Raw genomic sequence first — 12057 nt, 5'->3', positions numbered from 1 at the left:
TCCTGGGACATTGAAATTACCCATATCTGTCGCCCTTGACTATGGGAGCAGATGATGACTTACAATTTTGCATACTATATTTCTTTAGAACTTTTTCTAAGTATGCCTTTTGAGATAGTCCTAAAACTCTCTTTTCTCTATCTCGGTGAATCTCTATTCCTAGGACGAATGAAGCTTCACCGAGATCTTTCATATCAAACTTTGAGGACAAGAGCTTCTTTATTTCTAGTAGTAGATTAACATCACTACTAGCGAGCAAGATGTTATCCACATACAAGACTAGAAAAATATATCTTCCATTCTTGAACTTTGCATAAACGTAATTGCCCTCTATATTTTCTTAAAACCCAAACTTTCTTATTGTACTATAAAACTTCAAATACCACTATCTTGAAGCTTGCTTTAATCCATAAATGGATTTCTTCAGGCGGCATCCCATGTGTTCTTTTCCTTCCATAATAAAACCTTTCGGTTGTGCCATGTAAACGTTTTTCTCCAAATCCCCATTTAGGAATGCCGTTTTTACGTCCATCTGAATTAATTCTAAGTCGTAATGTGCTACAAGCGCCATTATGATTCTAAAAAAATCCTTACATGAGACTGGAGAAAATGTCTCATTGTAGTCTATGCCTTCTCTTTACGTGAAACCTTTCGCCACAAGTCGCACTTTAACCCTTTCTATATTCCCTTTGTAGTCATGTTTAGTTTTGTAGACCCATTTACAGCCTACTGTCTTGGCTTCTTTAGGAATTATTTCTAATTTCTAAACTCCGTTGGTTTTTATTGATTTCATTTCATCTTTCATGGCTTCAAGCCACTTGGATGACTGAGCGCTTCTCATGGCTTCTTCAAATGAGGTGGGATCACCCTCCATTTGAAATTTCTCAAATTCATAAACTTTATAATCATCAGGAATGGCTGATCTCCTGACTCTTTGAGACCTTCTAGGAGCCTCGCTAGACGACGCTTGTTCTACATGAAGTTGTTGTTGCTCTCCCTCATGTGTGACAACGGGTTCTTGGGGATCCTAAAGAACATGTTCCTCATGTTCATTTATTGTTGCCACAGGAGAACTAACAACAGGTGCTGTTGCTACAGTGTCTTGCACTATTGGTACAACAACAACAACATGTAGCATAAAAAATGGCTCCTGAACCATAGGAGTGGGCACATATACCCGCTTCTCTTCAAAACTTATTTCTCGTGCTACCATGCTCCCCCTGATCATATCATCCTCCAAGAAGACAGCATGTCTTGTTTCTACAAACTTTATTTGTCTGTCAAGACAATAGAAGCGACAACATTTTGACTTCTCTAGATAGCTAATGAAATGGTAGCTGACTGTCTTGGAGTCCAACTTCCCTATGTTTGGGTTAAATACTTTTGCCTCAGCAGGACAACCCCACACATGTAAATAGTTTAGTGAGTGTTCCTTTCCTGTCCACAACTCATACGGTGTTTTGGGCACCGACTTACTTGGCGATTAAGAATATGAATGACAGTTTTTAACGCCTCCATCCATAAACTTATCGGTAAGGTAGAATAACTTATCATGCTTCTCATCATATTCATTAAGGTACGGTTGCGTCTTTCAGCTACTCCATTCTGCTGAGACTCGCTCGGTGTAGAATACTAGGCTACTATGCTATTTTTCTGTAAAAACCTTGCAAAGGGTCCAGAAACTTGGTCATATGAGGTGTGTCGACCGTAGTACTCTCCCCCATGGTCGGACCTTACTACCTTAATCTTTAAGTTGTGCTGATTCTCTACTTCAGCCTTGAATATTTTAAATTTATCCAATGCTTCCGATCTTTTTTAATTAAATAAATATAGCCAAAACGAGAATAGTCATCTGTGAATGTTATAAATGAATCATAACCATCCACACTCTTCATAGGAAAAGGACCACAAATGTCTGTGTGGATTATTTCTAAAATTCTTACGTTTCGTTTGGCATTTTTCTTTATTTTCTTAACATACTTTCCTTTTATGCAATCTATGCATTGTTCTAAATCTAAAAATTCTAAAGGCGGAAGAATTGATTTCTTAATCAATCGCTCTATTCCTCCCTCGAAATATGGCCTAAACGATAGTGCCATAATTTTGAAGATATATCATGTACTCTCTTCCGTTTATTTGTTGCATTCATAGACGAGGAAGCATTCTCATTCTCAGTACTTACATCATTCACATTCTCAGAAAGTGATAATAAATAAAGCTTGTCTTGTCGGAAGGTAAGACCAACACATTTATTATTATAAACAATTTGACATTTGTCATTATCAAAATGGCAATCATATCCATCGTCATCTAAACGTGACACACTTATTAAGTTTCTTCGCAAAGAGGATACAAATAGAACATCTGAAAGCTTAAGTAGAAAACCATCAACTAATTCTAGAGAAAGATCTTCAATGGCTTTAACTTGAGCTTTAACTCCATTTGCTACTTTATTTTTTCTTTCTCCTCTTTGTAGGGTCCTACTTGTATGGAATCCCTATAATGAATTTGCAACATGAACAGTTGCACCTGAATCAATCCATCAAGTAGATTTTGCATAACTTAAATATAGGGATTCATCTACGAATGTAATGAAATCCTCGTCTCTCTTCAGTAGGTTCTTCAGGAAGTCTGAACAGTCCTCCTAGTAGTGTCCATGCTTCTTGTATCATTTGCACTGATCTTTTTCAACTTGAGTGTTGTTGTTCTTCGGATGGTGCTCGGTTTGAGGGGCTTTCCCTTAAGGTTTGGCATTCTTGTTGAAGTTCTTTTTCTTGTCCTTGACAAGGTTAGCAGAGTCACCATGTAAGGACTTCAGCCTTTTCTCTTTTTGAACACACATTGCGATGAGCTTTTCTATATCCCACTTGTCGGGTTGCATGTTGTAGTTAACAACAAAGGTTTCATATTCTTTTGGCAAGGAAGCAAAAACCAAATGAATCAGGAACTCATCCTTGAGCCCCAAATTCATTGGCTTCAGCTTCAAAGCCGTGTTGCTCATCTTCAAAATGTGCTCTCTGATACCGCCACCAGAATATTTTTATTGAACAATTTCTTGATCAATGTACTAGCATAAGCCTTCGAAGAGCCAGTGAACTGACTCTCCACCTTCTTAAGGTACTCAGTGGTGGTATCACAGTCTGTGATAGACCCCCTTATAGCAGCTGAGATTGTGGATTTGGCCACCATCAAGCACTTGCGGTTTGAGATGTCCCACTTCTTACGCTCACCTTCCTGTGTCCTACTGAGCCAGTGGACCCGGTGAGGGAAGAAAACGAGTCTGATGCTGATTTCACTGCTCGACAGCGAGATCATGCAGAAGTGCGCATGAAGTATGATCTCGAGCGCCCTGGCCCCCACCTCCTATTTTATGGCGTTGTGCGACGGAAGCTCACCAACCATATTAGGGTTGGACGTCCCCGATCAGGGCGTGGATCCAAGGGCCCAATAGGCCGTTGGGTAGAGATCAACTAACATTATAAGCCTTGATCATTCAAACCCGACTAGGTTGGAGTCTTGGAGAGTGTTGACGATTAAAATATGATCGAAAAGTTAAAAATGGATTAAGAAACACGTCCAAACAAGAAACGATCAAATTTGGAGCAATTTGGATACAATTGGCACCATCCTAGAAAAACCGGCCTATGCCAGTTTGTGCAGACTAAATCAGCCTAGCCAGTTTTGCCTAAGTGCTTCTGTGACCCTGTGTAAACTAGTCTAGGCAGGTTTTGGTAGTCTGAGCCTAATTTCATGTTTTTTTCCTTTGAAAACTTATTCGATCTCATGGGAAATTTGTAGATTGCATGTAAAAAAAAGTTTACTACTCGAATAAGACCGTCCAACTCAATTTATATGAGAGGATCACGGCTGATTGAGTATCCATCTAACCAATTGTTGACGGTCATTACATACCACTCTCATCGTCAACAAAGTGCAACTTTAAGTTGAAATATAAACATAACCCATGTTGCTAATACTTAATCAAATGACAAATGCGTATATTCTGGAAACCACTAACTTGCACGGTCCACCAGTAAAAATGTAGCCAAAGTGGGCCATAGGTGGGGGGGGGGGGTTCGCCCAACTTGGGGGAGTGGTCCCTGGGCCTCCCACTCAGCCCAACCCCGAAGAAACACATCCTAGGCTTGCAAGGAAATGAGACAAACGGACAGTGGTTAGCTGCTCTGAGGTAAGGGAAACTAATTGCCTTCAACCTTTTGATTAACAGTAACATGATGATCAGTAACATTGTGGCAATTATGGGGATTTTAGAGAAAAAAAATCACATCTTAACTGCAAAGATGGTTGAAGATAACAGGTGGACACATGGATGGACATTTTTCAATAAAGACAATACATATAAGTATCTCAATTCTTCTAAAGTCGGATATTGTGTTTGTGGATGGACAGAAAAGTGAAACTGAAACTTCTTCTGAGATCTTGGAATGGAGCATCACACCATGGTCCATGGCCAATAATATAGATTCTAAGCTCATTTTAAAGGTGATTCGAATGGGAGACTCCCTGGAGGTGCTATGCCAACCTTACTTGCATCCCTTTTTTTGGATGCTATTGTTCTTAGAAATTGTATCAATGGGAATTTAGCTTCTTTCAGACTTAATGCATGCTGCAGCCAATTTTGTTGGCGAACTTAAGTACTTAACCAAGAAAAAGTACTGTACCAAACACAGTAGCGGCAGTGCGTAAAATGTTCATAAGGTTCTTGTAGACCGACTTCATGTTTCAGATTGGCTTGGTGGTCTTATCAACGCAGGTAAGCATAGCGACCTAATTGAAGGCACTTCCATATGCTTCCACTATTTTGCCTCCTGGTTAAACTTTGTCTTTTCCTGTTCTTATCACAACCATGATGAATCTGTTATAGACGGAAACATAGTTGTCAAAGCATTCTTTTTTTATTATTCTTTTCAACCACATATCCTCTATTTTTTTCTTCGTGTTTTTATCCATACCACCATTGCTCAGGTGCATCACTGATTACTCCATTTTTTTAATTAGCTATAAGGTTGTTTTCAATGTATAATTGCAACATTCTTTTAATTCCTTGTTCTTAGGGCAACTGTGTTAAATTTTTGAGGGAGCGGACCAGAGCACTTGCAAGGGCATCATGCGGCTTTGTAATTTCAAGCTCTCCCAATGATGCGCAAACCTTTTGCATATTCAAAAAAAAAAAAAAAAAAGAGGGCAGCCGTTGGTGAATATTTCCATGCACCTTGGTCTGGTCTGCGACCACCACACGCAAATATCGGAATACATGCAAGGGGACCTCAGTAGCTGCATTGAGTGGCAAGAGGGAGCAACCAATCGACAAAACAATGCATACCTTGTGTAGAAGACTAAATGATTGATTGTTAGAGCATGATGGATGATTTATTTTTGAAAAAATATTTTCAAAAGTGCTTTGGTTCTGTGTTTAGTTAGCTCTGATAGATGGAATGTAATCTTGAAGCCTTTTATTGTTTTTAGTTGAAGGGAGCTATTCGACATTGAGCTTCGTGTGACAATGCTTTCATATTTCTTTCGTCTTGACTAGTGTTTGTAGCAAATTCTACTTGCGTTGTCATGAACTAGGTATTGGGCCATGATTTGCTAGGTCACCAAAAAAAATTATGCCCGTAACAACACACGGGCAAATACCTAGTAACTAACAAAAGTACTAGACCTAATCTATTACTATGCGGTAGTGACAATGACAAGAATCCAGTATTATCTGGGTTTCCACGAATTGATAGATTCTGATGCTGGAGTTTTTTTTTACCCTGCGTTATCCCTCTCCTTTGGCTGCTACTCCAATTCTTTTTAACGATTTCAGAATCAAGCTAGAGGGATTCAAACGCACATTTGTCGGTTCACAGTTCTAGAAGCCCGATAGACAAATTGGCAGCTTGCACCCCACGGCCCGAGCGGAGTCTCCTATAGCTGTCAAAGTCTCTAGTGTGCTACAATTGCATCACGACTGACGTGTTGCCACTTCCATTGCCGCTAAAATAACAACACCGTAAGCATGGTTGTCGTATAAAAAAACTGCACACGCGAGACGGGTGTTGAGAAGCAAATCTATTTAAGATCAAATCAACTAATAAGAGAGCAGTGATCCAATTTATGGATTAGTGATTAGGTTTAGTATTAATTGTCGATCTAATCTAACACTTACTATTCCCTAATGTAAAATCACTCACATCTTGATGGGACGTCTACCACATCCGTTCACTATTGTATACTCCCACTGCAATTATAGAGCCCATGCCTATCAAACTAGCTCAACTTTAATTAAGTTTAAAGTAAATAATATTAGCATTCATATCTCAAAATATATTTATATATAATGAAAATATATTTTATAACTAATCTAATGATATCTATTTTGTATTGTGAATGTTAATATTTTTTATATAATTTTAGTTAAAGTTTAAACCGTTTGATCTCTCGAAAAATGAGAATTTGTATTATTTTGAGAAAGGGAGTAGATAATAAACGGATCAATTAAATGGGAAAATCAGGGCGGGTCCCAGAACCGCTGACATTTTCAAACGCCAATCTCTCTCCAGGTGGCGCGAGCAAACATGAGTCTCGAGGCGCTCTACCTTGTTTCGCTCGTGTCATCGTGTGTCCAAAATCCAATCCCCTCCCTCCCAATCTCCTCCGCCTCCGCTCCCTTCTGCTCACCCGCACGATGGCGCCAGAGGCGCGAGGCGAGGCGGCGGCGGGGGAGGCGCGGGTGCAGGACCTGCTGGGTGAGATAATTGGAATTTTGCCATTATCAAATGTGGGCTTTGCTCGTTTGTCATTCCGCAAAAGGGATTCACTTGTTTGCCATTATGAAAGTGGACGCACTCGCTGGAATGCCCTTTTATCGTCAGCATGACCGTTTTGCCCCCTGCTTGTTCCACGTCCACGTCCGGCTCATGACCCGCGCCGACATGGACGCGTGGGCGGCCGACCTGCGCCGCAGCGTCGGCGCCGCCACCGGAACCGACAACACCGGTGCAGGCCTCGTCATCTACGTCGGCGACATGTGCTGGGCCGTCGATAGCAGCAACGACGACGCCCGCGGCTTCAGCCCCGCTGCGCACCTGGCCGCAGAGCTCGCCCGCCTGCTCGGCGAGCTCCGCCTCCGCGCCGCAGAGCACGGGCACGGCGGGCGCGCCTGGCTGGTGGCGGCAGCGAGCTACGGCACCTTCATGCGTTGCCAGCGGTCGTCCCTGGAGGTGACGTGGGACCTGCAGCCTGTGAAGCAGAGCTGCCGCCGGCGGACAGAGGAAGAAAAGAAGAAAACGGCGGCGGCGTCGGGTTTTAAAGGCGAGGACGCGAACTCCAAATTTGCCAGTGCCTTCTCGAGCTCTCCACGCAGATGGCCACGCGTGCGGACGGCGCTAGAAGGCGGCCACGACGGCGAGCATCGGTGGTGCAGAGGCAGACGAGCTGCTGCTGCCGGTTTTACTGTTCACAGCCTGAAACCCCAACTTCAGCTCACTTGTTCTCTCGATTTGATGTGGAAACGTGGTCATCGCCTTTAACAAAAGTTGTTCATCCAACAGAGGTCTCCAACTTTGCTTTAAGGATCAACATCTAAAGCTAACTGGTTAGGAAGATTTTAAATTTTGAAAGCATGAACATGAAACTGGAAAACTGAATTTGATTTCAGGATTTTGCAACCTGCTTTTGATTAGCAAACTTTGATTAATTAACTAATGGTCAAACATCTATCAAACGTAACAACCAATTACACACTATCATAGCTCAAGCACACTACCAATTTATGAAGCAAGAATTGCACAAATTTTATTTATAAAAATTCATTTGATAATTCTGCAAAAATTTGATAATCCTCCAGAGACGACCGCTGGCAACGCATGAAGGTGCCGTAGCTCGCTGCCGCCACCAGCCAGGCGCGCCCGCCGTGCCCGTGCTCTGCGGCGCGGAGGCGGAGCTCGCCGAGCAGGCGGGCGAGCTCTGCGGCCAGGTGCGCAGCGGGGCTGAAGCCGCAGGCGTCGTCGTTGCTGTTGTCGACGGCCCAGCGCATGTCGCCGACGTAGATGACGAGGCCTGCACCGGTGTTGTCGGTTCCGGTGGCGGCGCCGACGCTGCGGCGCAGGTCGGCCGCCCACGCGTCCATGTCGGCGCGGGTCATGAGCCGGACGTGGACGTGGAAGAAGCAGGGGCAAAACGGTCATGCTGATAATAAAAGGGCATTCCAACGAGTGTGTCTACTTTCGTAATAGCAAACGAACGAATCCCTTTTACGAAACGGTAAACAAGCAATGGCAAAATTCCAATTATCTCCTGCTGGGCCGCATGACGCTGCGTGAGAAGGCGGCGCAGATGGCCCAGATGGAGCGCACCGTCGCGACGCCGCGCGCCCTCACGGACCTCGGGGCCGGCAGCGTCCTCAACGCCGGGGGAAGCACGCCCCGCGACCGAGCCTCCCCCGCCGACTGGACCGCCGTGGTCGACGGCATGCAGCGCCTCGCTCTCTCCTCCCGCCTCGGCGTCCCCATCCTCTACGGCACCGACGCCGTCCACGGCCACAACAACGTCTACGGCGCCACCGTGTTCCCCCACAACGTCGGTCTCGGCGCCTCCAGGTACCCGGTCGATTCGATCCACGGACCACGTTGTGTGTGATGGCCGCGTCACTGTACTACCCCCTGTGTTTTGTTGTCCGTTAGGCAACCGTATTGCTGTTGACCTCACTGGGACGGAGAGCTCGCGCGTAGGATCGGCGAGGCGACGGCGCTCGAGGTTCGGGCCACTGGCATCCACTGGACCTTCGCGCCCTGCGTCGCCGTTAGTAAAATTCAAATCTCTCCTGATTAATCGGTGGCGTTTGTACGAGATCATGTTTGGCCTCGTGTATGCTAGGTCTGTCGAGATCCTAGGTGGGGCAGATGCTACGAAAGCTACAGCGAGGACCCAGAGATCGTGCGCTCGTTGGCCACCATCGTCAGCGGTCTGCAGGGCCAGCCGCCAGCAGACCATCCTCATGGTTACCCCTTCCTCGCTTCGCCTAGGTATTTCAGTGGGAGATGTTTAGAGTGTTCCCCATATGCCCACGACCTGTTTGTGGAAATGTGTCCATGTGGTTTGTAGGGAGAATGTACTTGCTTGCGCTAAGCATTTCGTAGGGGATGGTGGCACGGACAAGGGGGTGAATGAGGGGAATGCCATTTGCTCCTATGAGGATTTGGAAGCAATCCATATGATACCTTACCCTGATTGTATAGCTCAAGGGGTGGCAACAGTAATGGCGTCCTACTCTAAATGGAATGGGGAGCCATTGCATTCGAGTCGCTACTTGCTGACGGATGTTCTGAAGGGCAAGTTAGGCTTTAAGGTACCCGAGCCTACTGCCATCATTTTGTATAATGATTGAAGCTTAGGTTGGTCTGTGAATTTGACGTGTCTAACCTCCTGTTTCAGGGTTTTCTCATTTCAGATTGGGAGGGCATTGACAGGATCTGTGAGCCACAAAAGCCTCGAGGGTCGGATTATCGCTATTGCATTGCACAATCAGTAAATGCAGGAATGGACATGGTATATGGTTATTTGAGTGTTCACATGAAATGCATTCCTCAATCATCTGTTCGTTTTGCCTACATTGAGCAATCTACAGATTATGATACCTCATAGGTTTGAGAAATTTTTGGACGATATTGTGTTCTTGGTGGAGACGGGGGAGATACCAATGTCTCGGATTGATGACGCTGTTGAGTGAATTCTGAGGGTTAAGTTTATTTCTGGCATGTTTGAGCATCCATTTTCAGACCAATCTCTACTGGACATAGTTGGCTGTAAGGTAACATGCTTCTGGTTTCTTTCAAACTTCTGCGTATCTTTCTGTTTGAGCCATCTCAAAATTGATGTCACTAATGATAGGCAATATGTTGACCTTTCAGGAACATCGATTACTAGGGCGTGAGGCTGTTTGCAAGTCTTTGGTACTTCTGAAAAATGGCAAGGATCAGAAGGAGCCATTCCTTCCATTGGCCAAAGATGCAAAAAGAATACTGGTTGCAGGAACACATGCTGACGATATTGGATATCAGTGTGGTGGGTGGACGATAGCATGGCAGGGAGACAGTGGAAAAATAACTCCTGGTAAGAAGAAACTCTGCAAAAATAAATATTTTGTATTTATAAGTTCTTCTGTACTCATATCAATCAATTGTTTGACCTAGACGATACAGTTGTCCTTCTCAAAAATAGAGTGACTGGGTACTTCAATTGTTCATTTGAACTAGCATGGATATAATTGTTCTGAAAGAAGTGATGATTATTTTGAGTGAAGTAACCTTCTTGGTTCTGAAGAAACTGTTTATTGTTTGGGAACTTTAGCTGTAAACTTGTTTTGATAATCCATATAGCAGTTTCAACTGCCATGGTGACCTTCTGCTTTCAAAAGCAAGCTTAAGATGTTTTGTATTGGATCACTGAAGTAGTATGCTGTGATTTTCCTTTGAGTAGATCAATGTTGTAGTTTTCCTTTGAGTAGATCTATGCCTTTCCTGTTACTTTATACACTTGCTCACACTCTGCCCTCCCTCCCTCACTGATTTATTTGTTCCAAAAGAACATTTCTAGCTTTATTTGATCAAAGTAGTAAAATATCCTATTTTTGAACAACAGCTATTCACGTGAATCTAAATAACAGGTACGAGCATATTGGAGGCCATACAAGAATCAGTGGGAGTGCAAACTGAAGTTGTGTATGAGAAATTCCCAACAGAAGAAGCTATGATTGAAACTGGGGTTTTTTCCTATGCAGTGGTTGTTGTTGGAGAGGTTCCATATGCTGAATGGACCGGAGATAGAACTGACCTTAGTATCCCGTTTAATGGCTCTGATCTTATCACCTGTGTTGCTAGTAAAATTCCTACGCTAGTGATTGTTATATCTGGAAGGCCATTGATTATTGAGTCACAAGTTTTGGAAAAGATAGAAGCTCTAGTTGCTGCCTGGCTTCCTGGAACTGAGGGCATGGGAATTACCGATTGTCTCTTTGGAGATCATGATTTTGTCGGCACATTGCCTGTGACATGGTATAGGTCTGTTGATCAATTGCCTATAAATGCTGGAGATGCTAACTATGACCCGCTATTCCCTGTTGGATATGGGCTGAAAATGTTTCGAAGTGATGATGATTCAGCATAACTTTATTATTGATTTGGTACATTTGAATCTCTGTGATGTTAAATATTCTGTATTTATTGGCTATTGGAACTTAAAACAAAATAATATATTGTGGTAGTATGCATTGTACTGTGTTGAAAACATTATATTCTTCCCTTATATTTTAGTTTCTCTTTCTGTCACGTTTCAAGATTAGTGCACTTCCTTCAATTTCATATTACTGTTTCCCTTTACCAGTGAGTGGTGCTTTCTTCATCAAAATCTTTCTTGAAGGAAACTAAGAAATGGGAGGAGAAAGGATTGGTGTATAACTGTATATCAGCATATTAAAATTCAGGGGTGATATACTGGGTGTAGAACTGAACGGAACTATCATTGTTCTGAATCACGTCTTTGAGCACTAGGCTCATTCCTTAGAATCACACTTCCTCATGGTGTAAAAGATCCAAGCACTGCTAAGTGGACCCCTGCAACACAGTTCACTCGGAAGGCTTCAGAGCCATAAAATTCTTCAGCAATGATCTACTACTACTTTTCAATGCATGGTCACCTTGTAGTTGTTGTTTGGTGCTGACTACTTTCTGGAAATATGTTTTGACCTTGAGGCTCTTCTCATGCTGCCACATTGTGCAAGACTGCAAGTATCACAAATCTCAACTGATTTGCTGGCATATGTTCCATATGGCCATACCTAGCAGTGGACAGCATCTGAATGAAACAACACAATCCGGGTGAAATGGTACATGAAAATATGGTATCACAGTTACCTCAGGCATATTATCTCTGCTGTCTCGGTAGCGTTGTCAACACCTTTGTTTCATTGGCTGATTCGTCTACTATGGCAGTTACAATGATTCTCGTACAAACGTATCTCTGTTGGCAGCACACTCTCCTGTGTTTCCTTTG

At 43.4% G+C, this 12057-nt stretch overlaps 1 pseudogene; it reads left to right on the top strand.

The window, feature by feature from the left end:
• Window positions 1-8309: 8309 nt before the first annotated feature.
• LOC136513463 (uncharacterized) lies at window positions 8310-11294 on the top strand (annotated as a pseudogene).
• Window positions 11295-12057: the final 763 nt, after the last annotated feature.

The sequence above is a fragment of the Miscanthus floridulus genome, chromosome 16, assembly GCF_019320115.1.
Source record: "Miscanthus floridulus cultivar M001 chromosome 16, ASM1932011v1, whole genome shotgun sequence".
Classification (NCBI taxonomy): Eukaryota; Viridiplantae; Streptophyta; class Magnoliopsida; order Poales; family Poaceae; genus Miscanthus; species Miscanthus floridulus.
The sequence above is the reverse complement of the archived record's forward strand: the minus strand, read 5'-3'. Positions and strand labels throughout refer to the sequence as shown.